Consider the following 15,893-nt stretch of genomic DNA (forward strand, 5'->3'; position numbering starts at 1 on the left):
GGACTTCCAGGTAGCATGGTTTATGGAGTAGCTGCAATCAGACCTTTGCTCTCCCTGATACAATTATTAAACACAACAAGAGACCTAATTTGACACATAATCTGCAGCTGAAAGAAAATCCACAGCCTCAGGTGGGTGCCGGTGTGTGTGGTTGGGGAAACGTGAGTGAGTTGGAAGACACAGTCAGTAGAAACAAGAGCTCTGGACTGACGGTGCTCAGCACTGACCAGCGCCACCTTGGGCAGTAACACAGTTAGCAGACTACCCGAAGAAAAGAAATTGGAGTTTAAAACCTCTCGATCTTTGACTGAGGGTTCTGCTTGCTTTTTCTCAGTCTGAGTTTAAAACAAAGACAAAACTCAACCTACAAGGTAGGCCAAAACACCCCTTCCCGCAGATTGAAATAAATGGAAAGCAAAGACCACAACAGCACCACATGCTGGCCAACATAACCAACACCACACATGTGAAAGCAAAGAGGCAGAAAGTTAAACAGCATGTCACATCAAACACAGAAAAGTCAATCAGAGGAAATCCAAGAAATTCTAGATACAAAGAGTATCAGAGACAGACTATAGAAATCTTAAGAGAACTTTACAATAATATAAGCAAGAGTTGAAAAAGCATTTTTCTTTGGAATTGATAAGCTACAAAGTGCAAAAGAAGAACTCAAAGCAGAGTTCACCAAGCAGTTGAATAGCATGGAGGAAAAATTTTAAGCAGAACTGCAAGGACTGAAAGATATCGTTAGTGCAGTTTAATCTCAGGTAGAAAGCTTAGGTAATAGACTCACACTCTGAGAGGAATTTCCAATCTAAAAGACAAAATTAGCCCACTCTTTCAATTCAAAGGTGAGGAAGAGGAAAGGTTTAGAAAGAAATTGCAGACTCCATAGAATGGTCAAATGTACAAGTCATAGGGATACCTGAGGAAGTAGAGTGGGTCAAAGGTCCAGAGGTAATTTTCAGAGAGATTTTAGATGAAAATTTCCCTCACCTAGGCAATCCTCAGAATATATGCATTTTGGAGGTGAATTGATCGCCCAGGTTAACAATTCCAGACAATCAACACCAAGGCACATTATTGTAAAATTACTAAAACTCAATGACAAGGAGAAAATTTTGTAGGCTGCCAGGGAAAGGAAAGAAGTTACATATAAAGAGAGACATATCAAAATTTTCTTTACAAACCCTAGAGGCAAGGAGAGAGTAGAATGACATATTCAAAGCACTAAAGGAGAGGATATTTCAGCCATGAATTTTGTATCCTGCAAAATTATCCTTCAAGTATGAGGGAGAAATAAATTTATTCCCAAATACTCAAAAGCTAAAGGAATTTGCCACAATCAACCCCATCTTACAAGAAATACTGAATGGAGCTTTACAGGAAATGAGGAAACAAAGGAAAACACGTTCGCAGTGAGTTGAACAGCAGTAGACTAGAAACAAAAACACAATAAAATCGGAAAGAACAACAAGCAAATAGGGGAGGAAATTAAAAGACAAAGAAGCCTTATCAAATGTTTGTTAATCAATATTAACTTGAAAAAATATTTTTTAGATACACAATGCTAGTTATTACACACAGGGTAACCACAAAACAAAACAGGGTACAGAGATTTGCAGAGAACACAAGAAAAATTAGTGAGGAATTCACGACAGAAACCCATCCACACAATAGGTTAGATAGAAACAAATGGGCAAAGACTCAACCATTTAAAATAAACTTAAAAGAAAAATTAGAATGGACATAAGTAAACCACATATATCAATAATCACCTTAAATGTGAATGGCCTAAATTCACCTGTCAAAAGTCTCAGATTAGCTAAATGGATTAAAGAACAGGATTCATCCATTATATGTCTTCGGGAAACACACATCCAAAGAAAAGACAAATGGAAACTGAATATAAGAGGTTGGAGCAAGATGTTCCAAGCTAATAACTCTCAAAAAAGTGCAGGAACAGCTATAAAATAGATAAAATAGACTTTCAGGCAAAGAAAGTAGTCAAAGGTAGAGAAGAACATTACATAATAGTTAAAGGTTCGATCCAACAAGAAGATATAATCATCATTAATACATATGCTCCTAACTTAGGAGCACCTAAATACATAAAACAAACACTTACTGAATTCAAGGGAGACATTGATAGCAACACAATAATAGAGATTTCAAGACACCACTCACAGAAAGAGATTGAAAATCTGAACAAAAAAAAAAAAAAGAAAAGAATAGAGAAATAGCAAACTTAAATGAAACCATAAATGAAATGGACTCAATAGATATATACAGAACTTTCCATCCCAAAAGTAATGAATACACATTCTTCTCAAGTATACATGGAACATTTACAAGGATTGATCATATGCTGGGCCACAAAGACAGTCTAAACAGATATGTAAATACTAAAATTATAAAATACATCCTCCCAGACCATGAAAGCATGAAACTAGAAATCAACCAAAAAAGGAAAAGAAATTTCCCCAAAGCCTGGGAACTAAACAATATGCTGCTGAACAATAAACGAGTCATTGAAGAGATCAAAAAGGAAACTAATAATTACCTTTATACAAGTGTAAATGAAGAAACCACTTACCAGACCCTATGGGATGCAGCAAAAACAGTGCTGAGAAGGAAGTTCATAACAATACAGGTTCACGTTAATAAACAGAAGAAATCACTAGTAAACCATCTAACAACCCACTTCAATCAACTAGTAGTGGAGCAACAAAAAGAACCAACAGTCAACAGGAGACACAAAATAGTCAAAATCAGAGAAGAAATCAATGAAATAGAAAATAAAAAGACCATTAGGAAAATTAATGAAACCAAGAGTTGGTTCTTTGGAAGGATAAATAAAACAGATAAGCCACTAGCTACACTCACCAAGAGAAAAAGAGAGAATGCTATGGTAAATTCATTGAAAAATGAAAGAGGAGATATTATAACACATGAGGTACAGATTCAAAATATTATGCAAGAATATTATGGACATCTGTATGGAACCAAATTTGACAACTTAGAAGAAATAGACACATCCCTAGAGTCATACCTAATACCAACCTTGACACAAGAGGAAGTAGATAAACTTAACAGGCCAATCACTAGTAAAGAAATTGAAGCAGTAATCAAAAGCCTACCCAAGAACAAAAGCCTGGATCCTGATGGCTATACTAATGAATTTTACAAAACATTTAAAGAAGAACTAACACTCATCCTCCTCAAACTCTTCCAGAAAATAGAAGAGGGAACACTCCCAAATACATTCCATGAGGCTAACATCACCCTGATCCCCAAAGCAGGAAAGGATCCCACTAAAAAAGAAAACTTTAGACCTATATTCTTGATGAATATCGATGCAACGATCCTCAACAAAGTCTTGGTTAATCGAATACAACAATATGTTAGGACAATAATCTACCAAGATCAAGTGGGATTCACCCTTCAGAAACAGGGATGGTTTAATATCCATAAGTCAATAAACGTAATCCACTATATTAACAAAAGGAAAGATAAAAAACACATGATTCTATCAATCAATGCATAAAAAGCATTCTACAAGGTACAACACCCATTTATGATAAAGGCCCCGAAAAACTAGTGGCAGAAGGAAAATTCCTTAACGTAATAAAGGCTATATATGATAAACCCACGGCTAATGTCATAGTCAATGGGGAAAAATTGAAAGCTTTTCCCCTAAAATCAAGAACTAGATAAAGGTGCCCACTATCATCATTTTTATTCAACATAGTCCTAGAAATTCTTGCCATAGCAATCAGACAAGGAAGAGATATCAAAGAAATACATATTGGAAAGGATGAAGTTAAACTCTTATTATTTGCAGATGATATGTTGATATACACAGAAGGCCCAGAAACTCTGCCAAGAAACTACTGGAAATCATCAATAAATTCAGTAAAGTAGCAGGCTACAAAATCAGTACCCATAAATCCATGGCATTTCTTTATGCAAAAGATAGGACAGAAAAGATAAAACTGATGGAAGCAATACCATTCATAATTGAATCCAAGAAGATCAAATATCTAGGCATAAATCTAACAAAGGATGTATAGTATCTTTTTAAGGAAAACTATAAGACACTATTAAAAGAAATAGAGGATGACACAAAGAAATGGAAGAGCATCCCCTGTTCATGGATTGGGAGACTAAATATCATTAAAATAACAGTTTTGCCAAAAGCAATCTATAGATTCAGTGCAATCCCTATTAAAATCCCAATGATATATTTCAAGGAAGTTGAACAGATTATTCAAAAATTTGTGTGGAACTCTAAAAAAACCATGAATAGCAAAACACTCCTAAGGAAAAAGAAGAAAAATGGAGGCATCACAATACCTGACTTTAGGTTACACTACAAAGCAGCAGTAATCAAAACAGTGTGGTACTGGAACAAAAATGGTCATATGGACCAATGGAATAGGACAGAGAGCCCAGAACTCAATCCATACATATACGGATACCTTATATAAGACAAAGGGGCCAAGTCTGCCCATTGGGGAAAAGAAAGTCTCTTTAGCAAATAGTGTTTGTAGAATTAGACAGCCACATGTAGAAAAATAAAACTAGACCTCCAATTAACATCATATATCAAAATTAACTCAAAATGGATCAAAGATATGGATATCAGACCTTAAAGTATAAAATACATAGAAAAATATATCGGTGAAACATTTCATGACATTAACACTAAAGATATATTTGAAGACTTCACCCCATGGGCAAAGGGAACAAAAGCAAGATTGAATGAGTGGGACTATATCAAATTAATAAGCTTTCATACATCAAAAGAAAACTCCATAAAGTTAAGCAGGAAGCCCAGCAACTGGAAGAATATATTCGCACATCATACTTCAGACAGACACTTGATATCAAACATCTACATAGAATTCATTCATTTCAACAACAACCAAAAAGAACAACACAATAAAAAAGTGGGCAGAAGACATGCATAGACAGTTCTCCAAAGAAGAGATATGCCTGGCCCACAGACATATACAGAAATGCTCTAATTCACTCATCACCAGAGAAATACAAATTAAAACCACACTGAGATACCACCTCACACCTGTAAGAATGGCTTTCATCAACAAAACAGGAGAAGATAAATTCTGGAAAGGATTTGGAGAGAAAGGAACTCTAATACACTGCTGGTGGTAATGCAAAATGGTACAAACATTATGGAGAACAGTATGGAGAATCCGTAAGCAAATACAGATGGAAATACCTTAAGATCCATCAATCCCACTCCTAGAAATTTATCCAGAAGAGATAATATCATTAATTTGAAGGGATATATGCACCCCTATGTTCATAGCTGCATTATATAAAATAGCAAAAAAGTGGAAGCAACCAAGATGTCCCTCCACAGATGATTGGTTAAAAAGTTAAGGGACATATACTCAATGGAATATTACTCAGAATAAAAAAAGATGATTTTACATCCTTTGGGATAAAATGGATGAAACTTGAGAACATTATGCTTTAGTGACATAAGCAAGGAGATAAAGTAAAACTATAGGATGGTCTCACTCATATGTGGAATTTAGAGAACTGAACATACATACATAAAATAAACAACCAGACACAACACAACCCATATTTAAAATGGGAAAACTATCACGGTTACCTAGGGGGGAGGACACAGACTTTCAGTGGCGGGGGAAGATGTGAAACCCTAGTCTTATCACTATTTAATTAAAAAAGAAAGAAAAGAAAATCTTCAGTTTTATTAAAATTCTTAGCACTTCTAGCCAGGTTTTTGGGTCTTCTAACTGAAGTTTATAGTTTTCACTTTAATCTTTAATGTAGAAATTATGGTTTTTTTTTCTTAAAAAAATAGTGTGGGTATACTATAATTCAGGTCAGCACAAAGCAGTTGCTTCACACTATGGGGAAAGTTTTTCTGAAAGTCAGTCCTAGTGGGGGAACAATAGGACCCCAGTAAAAAAAATACCATAATTGCTGCTGCTGCCTTATTCCAATTTATTGTGGTGCATACTTCACTCAAACCCCACCTATCACCGTACCCCAGATTTCTAAGTGTTCAAGATGAAACAATACTAGAAACCACACTATTGTTTTTTTTCAATAAATTCCATCATAGTTTTCAAAATAGCCTATAAGTTTCTAGATTCATCCAACATCTTTTTTTTTGTCTTTGACCTCATCTAGGAAAATTATGCTTTTCTATTTCTCATAATTTTCTAATATAACTGTACAAAATAAAGTTGTTTTCTAAAATTCACCAATAACATTGCACATTTTAAGCAACACACACTCAAAGAAAAGCAGTCTGGGCTCTGGCTCACTCTATGATTTATGACTAACCCCTTCTGAGCAATTCCTATTTATACATTCATTTGTCGTGTTTCAGGGTGATATATTTTTGGCAGCATCACTGGACACAATATACAGTGTCCCAGTTCTCCCCCTGAATCATAAGAAAACCTCTAGCAGAAGTGAAATGATATTGCCTTTTAATTTTCTAGCAGAAATCTAGGGTTTGTGTAACATGACTCAGTCCAATTCTGATTAATGGAGGATGCATTTGACTCTCGCAACTGCCAAGTCCACAAGTATTAAAAGCTCTCACAATCCAAATACTGGAATTAAACGCAAAGTCCTGTGAGCTCAAAATGTACTGCTCTAAGGAAGAGATTACAAAGGAATTTGAAATAAATCCAGTGGTAAATTTAAGGAGGTTCCCAAGCTACTGTTTTCTCCACTAAGAAATTCCTTATAACTCTGGGTAGATAAATTGCTTGAGTAGGGGCTGACCTGAGACTAACCTCTGTGCTAGGAGTGATGTAATAAACTTTGACTTCCCCGTGACTATATGAACACTGCATATAATTATGGGGGGCGGGGTTAATGTTCCACACACAGCGGGGGTGCTCTTATTAGGACTATCAGTGAAGTCACACTGACATCAGTCATCCTCAGACAAGAAACTTGAACACCATTTCTCCCAAAGCTTTAGTCTGACCAATTAGTATCTCTGCTTCAACTTTCATAACTCTTGGGTATTTATAAAAATCAGCCTAGAGATATTAACTGGAGGGGGCTGGGCGGTGGCGCACCAGGTTAAGCGCACACCATGAGGAAGCACAAGGACCAGAGTAAGAATCTCGGTTTGAGCCCCTGGCTCTCCATCTGCAGGGGCATCGCACATGAGCAGTAAAGCAGGTCTGCAGGTGGCTGTCTTTCTCTAACCTCTCTGCCTTCCTTCCCTCCTCTCCTGATTTCTCTCTGTCCTATCCAGCAACAACAACAACAAAATGGAAATAAATGGCCTCCAGCAACAGTGAATTCCTAGTGCAGGCACCGAGCCCGTGATGACCCTGCAGGTATAAAAAAAATAATAAAAAGAAGGCAATAACTGGACATTAAATTATCCCCCATTACTGATGTTTCCAAGTCACATTTTTAGACAAGTCATCATCTCCTTATAATCTAATTTCATATTCTTCCTCTAGTTTTGTTTATCATGTTTTCCTTTATCAGAAATAATATCTGTTATGTTGCATGATTCACCTTCTCTCAGCTGGAACTGACGTCTTTATCTTCTTAAAACTCTGGCATCTTCTCTGTTTCAGTGGGGATACTATGTTAGTTAGTATGAGCTGCCATAATAAAAGTAGTGAGACTACTGGAATTATTTTCATACTGTCATAAATGTTAGAAGGAAAATAATGCTTTTATTGACTTACAAGTAATCACCTTCTAATGTCCTCAGACGGCTCTTTATACAAAAGCAAAGGTCACATTTTCTGCTACCTCTTTTTTTCAGTACTCTAATCCTATCAGATCAAGGCTGTACATGTGTAATTTCATTTAACTTCACTTACTATTTTAGAGGCCAGTGTAAAAGGCACTTTAGTGTTTAAATACCTTAGTGGTGTTAAACTGGAAAATCCAGGTTAAATAACTGAAATCCTCTAGATTCATTTTATATATCTCTTTGTTATTACAGCAGATTCATTTTTGAGATACATGAATATATAATGACTACATCTACTTTATTGATATTTATATCTCTGAAACTCTAATAGCATATGAAAAGCAATCTTTGTGTAGGTGACCTGCCTACCACAAGAATAACTCTTGTGCTGGAGACCCTCCCAGATGTTTCCATGCATAGTTCTTCATTGCTGTTTATTTGCATCTTTTATTATGCTATAAATAAAATGGCAAAGACAACCAAACATTTCCCTAAGTTTTTTAAAAATATATTCACTTTTGTTGCCCTTGTTTTATTGTTGTAGTTATTATTGCTGTTGTTACAGATGTCATTGTTGTTGGGTAGAACAGACAGAAATGGAGAGAGGAGGGGAAGACAGAGAGGGGAAGAGAAAGACAGACACCTGCAGACCTGCTTCACCGCTTGTGAAGCAGCTCCCCTGCAGGTGGGGAGTCAGGGGCTTGAACCGAGATTCTTTCCCAGGTCCTTATGCTTCAGGCCATGTGCACTTAACCCACTGCGCTACCGCCAGACTCCCTCCCTAAATTCTAAGACCTATTCTAGTAAAGAATGAATTCAAGGAGGTCATGAGAACCTTTAATTTATAATTCACTGCACACATGTTGGGAGAAACCTGGGAATTTATCACTTGCAATTGGCATCTGAGATTGGGGGCAGTTCATTGAGACTAGCTCTTTTTAAAAAATTTTTATTTATAAAATGGAAACACTGACAAGACCATAGGATAAGAGGGGTACAATTCACCAGAACTCTGTATCCCATCCCCTTACCTTATAGCTTCTCTATTCTTTAACTTTTTGGGAGTATGGACCCAGGGTCATTATGGGGTACAGAAGGTGGAAGGTCTGGATTCTGTAATTGCTTCCCCTCTGAACGTGGGCATTGGCAGGCCGATCCATAATCCCAGCCTGTCTCTCTCTTTTTCTAATGGCGCAGAGCTCTGGGGAAGCAGGGCTCCAGGACACATTAGTGGGAAGTCTAGTTGGCATCATGTTAGCATCTGGGACCTGGTGACTGAAAAGAGTTAACATATAAAGCCAAACAAACTGTTGAATAATCATGAACCTAAAGGCTGGAATAGTGCAGATTAAGATTTGGGGTCTTTGTTTTGAAGATAGCTAGCAGGTCTGTTTTAGGTATATTCCAAAGGGCCCATGACTTTATTAGTTTTTTCATGAGCCATAGCTCTTTAATTTGGAATTTTTGACTTTATCTCTATATAGATAATGTTAGAATGAAATTAGATGATCAAATATCAGTCTATCATGACAAACACATTATTGGTATGGGAAAGAAAACCTGTACATCTGGCATCAGCACAATAGCTGAGGGAGTGGAGTGAGATTAAAGGAGAGACACAGAAATAATGACTGCACTTTTCCTAACACACTTCCATGGTAGGTATTCCCCCACTTTGACTTCTCTGATTATATTTGTTCTTCTAAGGTCAAACTCTACTTCCAGATCTTATTGTATCATGTCTGAGAGAATAAAAGTTGTCATAAAGTAAGTTCAAAGTTAACTCTCCTCTTTTTGAATGTGTGAAATTCTCAATAGAATATTCCACTATTTACCACTAAATATATATATATATATATATATATATATATATATATATATATATATATATATAAAGTTTCTTTTGCTTGAGGTAAAGAGATTTAGCTTAGTAGAGCACCCAGACTTCACATAGATGTGGGTCTGAATTCTATCCTCATAATGTCTGTAGTATTCTTGAATCAAGACATAAGCCACCTTCCTTGGAGAGATGAGAATAAATGAATGTGGTGCTCTTGAAAATACCTCTAGAGATTATATTGGGTGACCTATTGCTTTGTATTCTTTCTATATTCACAGTTCCAAGTCCAGCAGCACCTGGTCCCTAGTAGATGCTCAGACAATAATAAGTGTTATATCACTAAGAGAACTCATTACTGCTTTGTACTCTGCCAAAAAACAAACAAAAAAAAACTTTCTTAAAGATGGTAGTTAACAAATAATTTTGTAGTTTGGTTTTAAAATAAAATTACTGAACTAACCTCCCACTCATTTTCTTTCTATCAGGAAAAAGAAATCTTCCATGATGCATAGTAACCTTAGGGCTCCCAGAAGGCTTCTTCAGACAACAAGACACCTGCTGCTTTTCAGCCCACATTCAATAATAGCCCAGATTGCAGCACTGGCTTCTAATCACCAAGCTTGTTACAAAAAGAACTTCAGCACAGAAGCACCTCCAAATGGAGTGTTGATCTTATCGCATAATGCTTTCCAGAAAAGGATCAGTTCCTCAGAAACATGCAAAGGACAGATTGTTCTGATCTGCATCTTAACCTCAGAGCTAATCATCAGGCAGATTTCCACTAAATTTACTCATCTCTCAAAAGAGATATTTATAGAGATAGTTTGGTGTGCTGAACCTGCCCTAGATTAATATTTTATCTCAACACCTTAGAGTTTTAAATCTATACCAAGGTTGACTGTTTTTTTTTCAGAGAACACTCATATTTATGTCACTTAAATTCTACAGAACTGTGAATCATCTTTGCTATTATTTGCCATATTGCAATTTGCTGTTGTGAACTAAATGTTTACATCCCCTAACATTCAAATGTTGAATGTCTAACCCCCCCCTCCCCAGCAGGCAGTATGGCATTTGGATATGGGGTTCTCTGACCAGTGTTTAAGGATAGTTTAACTAGTGAGAGTGGCAGATAGCTAGATACTCACATGTGCACACATCTCCAAATTCAATCCCAGTAACCATCATGCCAGAGATTAGCAGCGCTCTCTCTCATTTCCCTCCTCACTCAGTCTAAATAAATAAATGCATCTAAAAAGAGAGATAAGCATTTAGCATGTGAGCTGTATATTAGAGATTCAACGCTACCATAACTATCACAAACAACGTAAGACCCAATTATTATCTTACAGTTCTGTTGTTTGGATGTCTGAGATGATTGCCCTAGGTTATGACGGTGTTTGTTAGGCTGCATCTCTTTCTAATAAGACTGCATTTCCCTAGCCCTCTGGTTTCTGAAGGCTGTCATCTTCTGTTTTCTCTATATCCCACATCAGTAACCCAGTCCCTGAAACCTCTGCTTTAATTGGAATATCTGTTTTTCTACCTCTGACACTTCTACATGCTTCTTATGAGAACCTTTATGATTCTACTAGGCCCATCCCAATAATCCAATGTAATCTCCCTCTTCATGATATCTAACCATATCTTCAAAGTCATTTTTGCCATGTCTGATTAAACCCACTTACCACTAATTGGGAGAGAGAGAAATAGCTGTTTCAGTGGTATCTTATAGCTAGAAGAACAACCTGGAAAAGAACATAATTAGGTGTTCATTCTTGTTCAGCCTAAGCCTTGTAACTTCTTTATGCATAAATCAGAAATCATTGGTAAATCATGATAGAGATGGCATACAAAGTAAACCAAAAATTAGAGGGTGATGGGTTCACTCATAGAAATGCTGGTATCAGGCACAGTTGGATCTATGACTCAACAAACATATGGAATGTGTTTACTTCCATCCCTTAATTGAACTTTACCTCTGACATTTTCTTTTTTTCTTAGACAATTAGGAGAGATAGAGATTAGCTTATTAGGACAGTACGCATTCTAACATCTGAGGTCCCCATGGAAATGAGAAAATTTTCTCTGACAGAAAATAAAAAAGCCTCACTTACTGATAATTTTAGTAAGAAAATTTCAAGACTGACTGATTCTGATGGGGCTGGGCCAGGAGATGTGTTTTTCCTCAGGGTCGGTACATATGGACAGTGTTAGTCAAGTCGCTTGAACTCAGAGTGAATGGGAGATTATTTTATTATTTTTTTCTCCAGAAGTAAATCAGGGGACATTCTGATCAGAAAAAGAAGGCTGGAAAAAGTTCTGGAAAGCTGGATCAGGGAAGAGAGTAGCTCCCAAATATGGGAAAGATATAAATATTGTTGACTGTAAACTCTATCTGGGTCCACCTGCATATCAAATGCCAGGTTCAGGAAAATAGCTAGTATAGGCATGGGCCCTTTGGAATATACCTAAAATAGGCCTGCTAGCTATCTGCAAAACAGAGACTCCAAATCTTCCTCTGCACTACTCCAGTTTTTAGGTTCATGATTAGTCAACAATTTATTTGGCTTTGTATGTTCACTCTTTATTCAGCCACCAGGTTCCAGATGCTACCATGATGCCACTCGGACTCCTCTGGGCAGATGACCCCACCAATGGGTCCTGGAGTCCCATTTCCTCAGAGCCCCGCCCCACTAGGGAAAGAGAGAGACAAGCTGGGAGTATGAATTGACCTGTCAACGCCCATGTTCAGCGGGAAAGCAATTATAGAAGCCAGACCTTCCACCTTATGCACCCCATAATGACCCTGGGTCCATACTCCTAGAGAGATAAAGAATAGGAATGCTATCAGGGGAAGCGATGGGATGCAGAATTCTGGTGGTGGGAACTGTGTGGAGTTGAAACTCTCTTATCCTGTGTTTTTTGGTCAGTGTGTCCTTTTTATAAATAAAAATTTAAAAAAAGAAAGGGAAGTAATGGGTGCTTTTCTCAACCCTTTTGCAATAATTGGTATAAGACCCAGATGTTGTACCATCAGCTTCAGTGCCACAAATGGCAAAGGTTCCAGGAAGAGAGAAAGTGATACAGAGTATAACTCTAAATACTAACATGAGAAAGAAAAGCAGAGATTAAGTCAGTAGCAGTCATGAGAACCAGCTTACTTTCATACAACTATGCCTATTCTACTGTGAACTTCTGTGGAAGGCCCTGGGTCAACCTACTCTGCCACTTGAGGAACATTGGTCCTGAAATGAGTGCAGCCTACAACATTCCCAACTGTGATCATGGACTTCGAGCTCAGACTGACAAGGATGCAGAGGTTACACAAGCTCCTTTGCTAAATAGAAATATATATGGGCCCGTAAGTCAAATCAAAGGGTAAAATAGTTTCTGTTATTTATATACTTTTCACATGGGGCCAGGTGACAACTCACCTGATTAAGTGCACATGTTAAATGTGCAAGGGCCCAGTTCAACCTCCCAGTTGGTTCCCACCTGCAGGGGGAATCCTTGTGAGTGGTGAAACAGGGCTGCAGGTCTCTCTCTGCTTCTCATCCTTCTCTCCCCTTCCCCTCCTCTCAATTTCTAGCTGTGTCTATCCAATAAATCAATAAAGATAACAAAATAAATAAATAAGTATACACTTTCCACATGTTTGGGAGCTACTCTCTGCCCTAATCCAGTTTTCCAGTCCTATTCTCAACTCTGATATATTCCCAGACAATGTGAATTGTCATCTTACATGATAGATATTAAACTCAGGAAAAACTTACTAAAGTCATGGGCCCCTTGGAACATACGTAAAATAAACTTCCTAGTTTATTTCCACACAAAGACCCCTAATTTCACCTAACTTATCCTTACTTTGAGTCCTGCTTATTAAACAGTTTATCTTGCTTTATATCATACTGCCTTTCAGCCACCAAGTTTTGGACACTACTAAGATTCCATTCTGACTTCCCTGGGCAGAGGACCTTACCAACGTGTCCCTGAGTCTCACCTCTCCAAAGCCCTATCCCAGAAGAGAAAAATAGAAACAGGCTAAGGGTGTGGATAGAGCTGCCAACATTCATGTCCAGTGAATAAGCAATTACAGTAGTCAGACCTTCCACCTTCTGTACCCCATAAAGAATTTTGGGCCATACATCTAGAGAGGGAGAAATAGTTACCAATGGAAGGGACACAGGGAACTCTGGTGGTGGGAACTGTATGGAACCATACCCCTGTTATCTTATATTCTTGTTAATCATTATGAAATTACTAATAACAAATTTTAAAAATATACCAGAAAATGAAACAAGAGAAGGAGGAGGAGGAGAAGTGATAACAGTTCTGAGGAAATAGTACAATATGTTAGAGCATAGGATCTGCCTAAGACCCCAGAGGACAAGACTGTAGGACAATTCCTACAACCAGGATAAAAAAGTGACAAGTATAAGTTCCAGAAATCCTGGGTTATACATAGGCTCTCAGCATCTGAGTAAGAGAAGGGAAGAGGTACAGACACAGAGATCTTTTCCAAGGTGGCTCTACCTGTAGGTAGTTTACCACTGGGTACTGGTTGACTTGTTATTTCAGTCCATGGGCTATAGAAATAGATGGTTGGCTGTATACTCAGCTTCATCATTCTGACACTGTGTGTATCTCATTCTTTCCATCAGCCTCTTTCTCTCCTCTATGAAACAGAAATCAAAAGATTATCTAAGTTGTAAAGGGATTTTACTAATTGTTCACCAGTGTATTAGAAATGATATGAAAAAAGCAATGTATAGATGGTCTAGCTTCTTCCACAAATCTATAGATGTGGTCTAACCGATATCAAGATAGACGCTAGCCAGTAGAGCCTAGAATCCATTCCTCTCAGTAGTTTCTTAAGTATAATTAAACTAATACTGGGTTGACAGTAAAACCTGCTTTTGGTAAGCACCGACTGCTAGCAAGACCCTCTACTGTACTTGCAATTTTAAGAGTTATTTCAAAAAAAATAATAAAATAAGAGTTATTTCATAGGGTGTGGGAGATGGATCAATTGGTGAATCACGTACATTGTCATTCAAAAGGCCCTCAATTCCAATCCAGGCACCACATTGGAACACTATGGGCAGCAACAATAGAACTCTGTGGATGATGTAGTGTGAAAGATGTCTGCTATCCACCCTATCTTTCTCTCTCTCTCTATTTCTTCTGTCCATATACCTAACTTACCAATCTCCCCCCCCCTCTCTTTTTCTCTCTCTCTCTCCAAAGCACAAAAGATATAAGATAAAAATTGTTCCAGGGAGGTCACTTAACAGTGTCATCCATGTAAAATGAGAAATCCAAGTCAGTGAAATAAACCTACTTAACCCCAATACACATTTTAATGCAATACCAACATGTCTGTCTGTCCTTATACTTCTGTACACTCTAACTGACATTCCTCACCCATTTGAGTATGGTGTAGGGGGCTGGTCAAGAAACGAACACTCATGAGTCATGTTTAAAGCAGACTCAGAGTGAGAATGTCCAGAACAATCTGAACTGAAATTGAAAAATAAATGAAAGAATGTTGTTTGAGCTCAGGTAACAGGTAATTTTATGTCCTGGGTAATGCTATGTGGCCTAGTTTGCTTAATTACTATGATCATTTTCACTTACAATATTACTGACTTATTTACGTTTGGAAATTGAGAAACTTTTAATGTTTTCCCAGATTCAGCTAGCTAGTATGGGGTGGAACCAGCACACAAACAAGAAACGTAGGCCTTAACATGCTGGCTCATGACATCATAAAAGCAAACCCAACAAGAGCCCTGTCTACAGCTGCGTGGAGCCATGTACACATTTCAGCAGGACTCAAGTGTCTGCTATTTTCTACCTTTCTCTCTTGCTACAGCCCTGCTGTTAAGAAAGTGTTTAATTCCTGCAGTTTTCACTGTTTTACACAATCTGCTTTTATTTCCTACAAGTATTTGCTAAGTAGCTACACTGTTTGCCATGAAATCAGGTCTTAACAAATATGTGAAAGTTCCCCACATGCAGTTAACCTGAGTTCATGGAGCCCAGCAGAGGCAAAACTACTTGAACACACTCCAGCATCTCCAGGCAAGAATGTGGGTATTGTTAAAACTTTACTTTATTTTTTGAATTATTTTTATTTATTTATTGAATAGAGACAGGCAGAAGTAGATAGGGGAGTGGGTGATAGAGAGAGAGAGAGAGAGAGACACCTGCAGCTCTGCTTCACCACTCATGAAGCTTTCCCCCTGCAGGTGGAAACCAGGGGCTGGAACTTGGGTCCTTGGACACTGTAACATGTGCCCTCAACCT

This window comes from Erinaceus europaeus, chromosome 13 (genome assembly GCF_950295315.1).
Source record: "Erinaceus europaeus chromosome 13, mEriEur2.1, whole genome shotgun sequence".
Classification (NCBI taxonomy): Eukaryota; Metazoa; Chordata; class Mammalia; order Eulipotyphla; family Erinaceidae; genus Erinaceus; species Erinaceus europaeus.